Here is a 7,500-nt window from a genome sequence, read left to right as displayed (position 1 = left end):
ACAGTACGCCTCCCTAGATTAGGGCGCCCTATTTATCATATACAGTATGTCATTTTGAGGGGGAGGGAGCCATGTACTAACTGTGTGTCACACGATCGTACATAGTTCATTTTGTGTATATATTATGCTTGTATCTTCGCTCTTCCCTCGCACTAAAATGAACCTGAATAAACATGCCAGTTTCTCTCACCAGTAACGGTGTCGGTTTTGAACATGAAATACCCTGTTGCACTGAGCTTTTGTATATAAACGAGAGTGTTTTATAATAAACTCACTCAGTTGCTTCCATCCTGTCTTTGAGTCACAACCTTCTCTCGGCCCGTCACATATATGTCACCATGTAGATCACGTGATTTGTATCTAAATGTTTCCGATTTGTCTCCAAGTAACATGTCCATAGTATGGACGCAATGTAAAATATAAAGAGGACTTTATTTAATGAGCTTAATATTCCTGCCAACAATATAAAAGCTATTAGTTTGGACCTGGAGTCATCATTCATATAGATCTCAGTAATTGATGTTTTAAGTAAAAAGATTGAGTAAAAAATTAATGAAAATGATAGTTAAAATACTTAAATCATTGAGCTAATAATGGATTTCTGTCAATAGTAATTTTTACAAGACAATGTTCGGTAGGAGTATGGACAGCCTGTTACCCCGACTTTTATCCATTTTTTGCGTAGAGAATTTGAAACTGAAATATTAACAACTATTAAACCTATAACCATAGTTTAGCAACGCTACGTTGATAATATTTTCACATTTTTGGATGACAGCTGGGGATTTTGATGTCTTTTTTCAATAATCTAAGTTCTTTAGTCCCTAACATAGACTGTTAAAAAATACCGTAACTTTAATCGGAAATTCTCCGTAAAAATCTGCTGTTCTCAGCCGTAATACAAAAGACCATAATTTTACCCTACTTTGTTATTATCTTTTACGGATTGGTGACCGCAATATCACTCTTTTACGTCAATAGAGCTGTTTTAAAACGGTAAATGACTGGCAACATTTATTCCAGGATCTTTACCGTTTTTTACGTAAATTTTTAAGTAAATGATTAAAATCTGATTGGGAAATAGGTCTAAAATTTATTTTCTTTTTAGACATTAATTATAAGCGAATCTTCACAATACAACCTTGATGTGCAAAGGAAACCAACTTTTCTGTTTTCTAGATTCATTTCCTTTATCTTGATATTTTTATAAAGATTAGAGTGTCTTACAATCTTTTTCTTATATGATCGAGAATCTTACTTAAATAAACAATTTTAATTATCCGTAATCAAGTCAACCGGACCCTTGACCTGCAGTATACAGGAGAAAAAACATATATATATATATATATATATATATATATATATATATATATATATATATATATATATATGAGTGTAGAGTATATATATATATATATATATATATATATATATATATATATATATATATATATATATATATATGTATATATGATAAATTTTTTAAATATGTATATATATATATATATATATATATATATATATATATATGTATATATATATATATATATATATATATATATATATATATATATACATATATATAAACTTATCAGAGTATATATATATATATATATATATATATATATATATATATATATATATATATACATATATATATATATATATATATATATATATATATATATATATATATATATATATATATATACGTGGTGGGAAAAGTGTATGGTAAAGTACTGATTAATAGGATTAAGGATAAAACAGAGAATGCAATCTTAGAAGTACAGGGTGGTTTTAGGAGAGGTAGGGGTTGTATGAATCAGATTTTTACAGTTAGGCGGATAAGCGAGAAATATTTAGCGGAAGGTAAGGAGGTGTATGTTGCGTTTATGCTTTTGGGGAAAGCGTATGATGGAGTTGATAGGTAAGTAATGTGGAATGGGATGAGGTTATATGGAGTGGGTGGAAGGTTGCTGCATGCAGTGAAAAGTTTCTACAATGGTAGTAAAGCATGTGTTAGGATAGGAAATGGAATGAGCTATTGGTTTCTAGTGAGAGTAGGGCTGAGACAGGGATGTGTGATATCGCCGTGGTTGTTTAACTTTTATGTTGATGGAGTGGTGAGAGATGTGAATACTCGAGTGCTTGGACGAGGATTGAAACTGGTAGATGAGAATGACCATGAATGGGAGGTAAATCAGTTGTTGTTTGTGGATGATACTGTACTGGTTGCAGACGCGGAAGAGAAGCTTGGCCGATTAGTGAGAGAATTTGGAACGGTGTGTGATAGTGGGATGTTGAGAATTAATGTGGGTAAGAGTAAGGTTATAAGATGTACGAGAAGGGAGGGTGGTGTGAGGTTGAATGTCATGCTGAATGGAGAGTTTCTTGAAGAGGTGGATCAGTTTAAGTACTTGGGGTCTGTTGTTGCAGCAAATGGTGGAGTGGAAGCAGATGCACGTCAGAGAGTGAATGAAGGATGCAAAGTGTTGGGGGCAATTAAGGAGTAGTAAAAAATAGAGGGTTGGGCATGAATGTAAAGAGAGTTCCGTATGAGAAAGTGATTGTACCAACTGTGATGTATGGATCGGAGTTGTGGAGAATGAAAGTGACGGAGAGACAGAAATTGAATGTGTTTGAGATGAAATGTCTAAGGAGTATGGCTTGTGTATCTTGAATAGATAGGGTTAGGAACGAAGTAGTGAGGGTGAAAACAGGTGTAAGAAATGAGTTAGCATCTAGCGTGGATATGAATGCATTGAGGTGGTTTATCCATGTTGAGAGAATGGAAAATGGCTGTCTGCTAAAAAAGATGATGAGTGCAAGAGTTGATGGGAGAAGTACGAGAGGAAGACCAAGATTTGGGTTGGTGGATGGAGTGAAGGAAGCTCTGGGTGATAGGAGGATAGATGTGAGAGAGGCAAGAGAGCGTGCTAGAAATAGGAATGAATGGCGAGCGATTGTGACGCAGTTCCGGTAGGCGCTACTGCTTCCTCTGGTGCCTTGGAAGACCGCGGAGGTAGGAGCAGTAGAGAATTCAGCGTTATGAAGCTTCATATGTGGTGAAAACGGGGGAGGGTGGGCTCTGGCACCCCTAGTAGTACCAGTAGTACTCCTTGCGTAAAGGTCCTTTGTTCAAACAGTAACTTAATCAATATGATTTTTTTTTTTCCTGAAGATGAGTGGTAATCAAATCTACTAGATTTAAAGCCATATCCTCTTCTCTATGACCAATATGCATAAATTAGTCGCTGTATGCATACAAATGACAATTCTTCTCCTATTGTTCGTTTAATGAATGCCGTTGGACAGAACTAGTTACTGGTGCACGGGGGATTAGCTAGATGTACTCAACAGCTATTGTTGAATACACCATACGAAATTCATAATTAGGGTAATTATAATGAATGCTAAGTGAGCTTCATTCATCTCACGGTTAACAGATAATGATAATTTTATAGCTGGGTTGTTTTGGCCGATATGATAACGTCCCTGACTGGTGAACGCTATATTGGGGTTCGTCTCAAATTCGTCAGTTTCCTTGGTCGCAGCAACCTCACCATCCTTGTGATCTAAGGATGGGGGCTTATGGGAGCATACAATCTATATGCTGACTCATCAGGAGTCATATTATGGCTCTCCTTGGTCCTAGCTTGGGTGGAGAAGGGGCTTGGGCGCTGATCATGTGATATAGGGTCATTCTCTAGGGCAGTGTCATGCTTGATAGGGTAATGTCACTGTCTCTTGCCACTCTCATTCATGAGCAGCCTTTAAACCTTCAAAAGCTATTATGAAGCCCGTGATTCTGGAAATGCGTTATTTTCAAGTTACATCGGAATTGAATGGCCAATTGATTAATATAGTATGAAATGAAATCAAATAATGAATATAAAAAAATAAATATTAGAATGCGTGGTAACACATATAACCGAAGATTTATAAAACTGAGTAATATTTCAAAATTTATGTCTCAATATAGAATATCTGTTTTAATGTTGTTACTGTTTTCAAAGTATTTTATTTTAATTGTTCATCACTTAATATAACGTTTATTGATTTCCTTATTTTCTTCCTGAGTTGGCTATCTTTCCCTGTTGGAGCCCTTGGTCTTACAGCCTATTTCTTTTCCAACTAAGTTTGTAGCTTAGGTAATAATAATAATAATAATAACAATAATAATAATAATAATAATAATAATAATAATAATATTAATAATAATAATAATAGTAATAATAATAATTATAATAATAATAATAATAATATCGTTGGACCGAATGTTTGTTTAAACATTTCAACCACAAAGCTTACTTTCGAATTTGAATCGGATATCTAAACACACATTCACGTGCGCCCCCCCCCCCCAACAAGCACACCCACACACATTTGCACTTACAAAAATATAAAATATTCAAAAAGGTCCCATTAGGCCAGATAAAAAAAAAGACAGATACACTTCAATCAAACAAGAGAGCAGGCAGACTTTAGAAAAGGTTATTGAACAACCCACCATTTCCATATAATTAACCAGTTAATGGGAAAATCAACAGAGTACATCAAACTAGATCTGTATTTGAGAGTTTCTATAGAGATAATGAAAACACTTGCTATGAAAAGTCAATTTACATTCTCATAGTACTTATGTATAATTACTATAGGATATTTTTATGCCCCCTGTGGCCGCGGGGGCATAAAACAATTAGAATAGCGCCAACGTTATCCCTGCGTGTCGTAAGAGGCGACTAAAAGGGACGGGACGAGGGGGCTGGGAACCCCCTCTCCTGTATAAAAAATCCTGTGAGACAGCAACAAAGAGATGGAGCTGGGGGAGAGTGACTGCTCCCCGCACTCTAGTTTTGGGGTGTTTGAATTTGCGTGGATGTAGTACGATAGAGAGTAAAAGATGTGAGATTGGAAGTATGTTTAGAAGTAGAAGGATGGACGTATTGGCCTTGTGTGAGACAAAGATGAAAGGAAAGGGTGAAGTGATGTTTGGTGAAATGTCAGGTAGAGTGTCTGGATTGAAAGGGTAAGAGCGAGAGAGGGTGTGGCTTTTTTGCTGAGTGAATGGATGACAGGTAAAGTAGTGGAATGGAAGGAGATATCATCTAGGTTAATGTGGGTAAGGGTTAGGTTGGGTAGGGAATGTTGGGCGTTTGTCAGTGCGTATGGGCCAGGTAGTGAGAAAAGTGAAGAAGAGAGGAATGAATTCTGGAGTGAATTAACTAGGTGTGTAGAAGGACTGGGTAGAAGGAATTATGTTGTTGTTATGGGTGACTTAAATGCTAGAGTGGGCGCTGGAGAGGTAGAAGGTGTCATTGGAAAGTATGGCGTACCAGGTGAAAATGAGAGTGGTGAGAGACTGGTAGATATGTGTGTTGAACAAGAGATGGTAATAAGTGCTAGCTTTTTTAGAAAGAAAGATAAAAATAAGTATACATGGGTGAGAGTGGCAAATGGAAGAGTAGTAGAAAGGGCATTAATGGATTATGTGTTGATAGCTAAAAGAATGTTTGGAAGATTGAAAGACGTGCACGTGTTTAGGGGTATGGCTAACGGCATGTCTGATGATTTTTTGGTGGAAGGAAAATTAGTTGTAGCAAAAGAGTGGGGGAATAGAGTAGGTGGATGTAAAAGGGAGCTATTGAGGGTTGAAGAGCTAATAAAACCGGGGGTAAAAAGTAAATATCAGGAAAGGTTGAAAATGGCATATGACGAGGTGAGAGTAAGAGAAACTGGTAATTTAGAGGAGGAGTGGAAGTTAGCAAAAGAAAATTTTGTTGGGATTGCAAGTGATGTATGTGGCAAGAAGGTTGTTGGAGGCAGCATGAGGAAGGGCAGTGAATGGTGGAATGAAGGAGTGAAGGTAAAAGTGAAAGAGAAAAAGAGGGCTTTTGAAGAATGGCTGCAGAGTAATAGTATAGAGAAGTATGAAAAATATAGAGAGCAAAAGGTGGAAGTAAAGCGCAAGGTACGTGAGGCAAAGAGGGCAGCTGACCTGAGGTGGGGTCAGGGACTGGGTCAGTCATATGAAGAGAATAAGAAGAAGTTTTGGAAAGAAGTGAAGAGAGTTAGGAAGGCCGGCGCAAGAATTGAAGAGACAGTGAAAGATGGAAATGGAAGGTTGTTAAAAGGAGAGGAGGCAAGGAAAAGGTGGGCGGAATATTTTGAAAGTTTGCTGAATGTTGAGGATGATAGGGAGGCAGATATAATTGCTGTTCCAGGTGTTGAGGTACCAGTGATGGGAGATGAGAATGAGAGAGAGATTACAATAGAGGAAGTGAGGAGAGCACTAGATGAAACGAGAGTAGGAAAAGCATCTGGTATGGATGGTGTGAAAGCTGAGATGTTGACTGTACTTGAATGGTTGGTGAGATTGTTTAATGTGTGTTTTGTGTTGTCAATGGTACCAGTAGATTGGGTCTGTGCATGTATTGTACCACTATATAAGGGTAAGGGAGATGTGCATGAGTGTTGTAATTCAAGAGGTATTAGTTTGTTGAGTGTAGTTGGAAAAGTGTATGGTAGAGTACTGATTAATAGGATTAAGGATAAAACAGAGAATGCAATCTTGGAAGTACAGGGTGGTTTTAGAAGAGGTAGGGGTTGTATGAATCAGATTTTTACAGTTAGGCAGATATGCGAGAAATGTTTAGCAAAAGGTAAGGAGGTGTATGTTGCGTTTATGGATCTGGAGAAAGCATATGATAGAGTTGATAGGGAAGCAATGTGGAATGTGATGAGGTTATATGGAGTTGGTGGAAGGTTGTTGCAAGCAGTGAAAAGTTTCTACAAAGGTAGTAAAGCATGTGTTAGAATAGGAAATGAAGTGAGCGATTGGTTTCCGGTGAGAGTGGGGCTGAGACAGGGATGTGTGATGTCGCCGTGGTTGTTTAACTTGTATGTTGATGGAGTGGTGAGAGAGGTGAATGCTCGAGTGCTTGGACGAGGATTAAAACTGGTAGGCGAGAATGATCATGAATGGGAGGTAAATCAGTTGTTGTTTGCGGATGATACTGTACTGGTAGCAGACACAGAAGAGAAGCTTGACCGACTAGTGACAGAATTTGGAAGGGTGTGTGAGAGAAGGAAGTTGAGAGTTAATGTGGGTAAGAGTAAGGTTATGAGATGTACGAGAAGGGAAGGTGGTGCAAGGTTGAATGTCATGTTGAATGGAGAGTTACTTGAGGAGGTGGATCAGTTTAAGTACTTGGGGTCTGTTGTTGCATCAAATGGTGGAGTGGAAGCAGATGTACGTCAGAGAGTGAATGAAGGTTGCAAAGTGTTGGGGGCAGTTAAGGGAGTAGTAAAAAATAGAGGGTTGGGCATGAATGTAAAGAGAGTTCTATATGAGAAAGTGATTGTACCAACTGTGATGTATGGATCGGAGTTGTGGGGAATGAAAGTGATGGAGAGACAGAAATTGAATGTGTTTGAGATGAAGTGTCTGAGGAGTATGGCTGGTGTATCTCGAGTAGATAGGGTTAGGAACGAAGTGGT

This window comes from Palaemon carinicauda, chromosome 16 (assembly GCF_036898095.1).
Source record: "Palaemon carinicauda isolate YSFRI2023 chromosome 16, ASM3689809v2, whole genome shotgun sequence".
Taxonomy (NCBI): domain Eukaryota; kingdom Metazoa; phylum Arthropoda; class Malacostraca; order Decapoda; family Palaemonidae; genus Palaemon; species Palaemon carinicauda.
Note: the sequence above shows the minus strand (reverse complement) of the source record.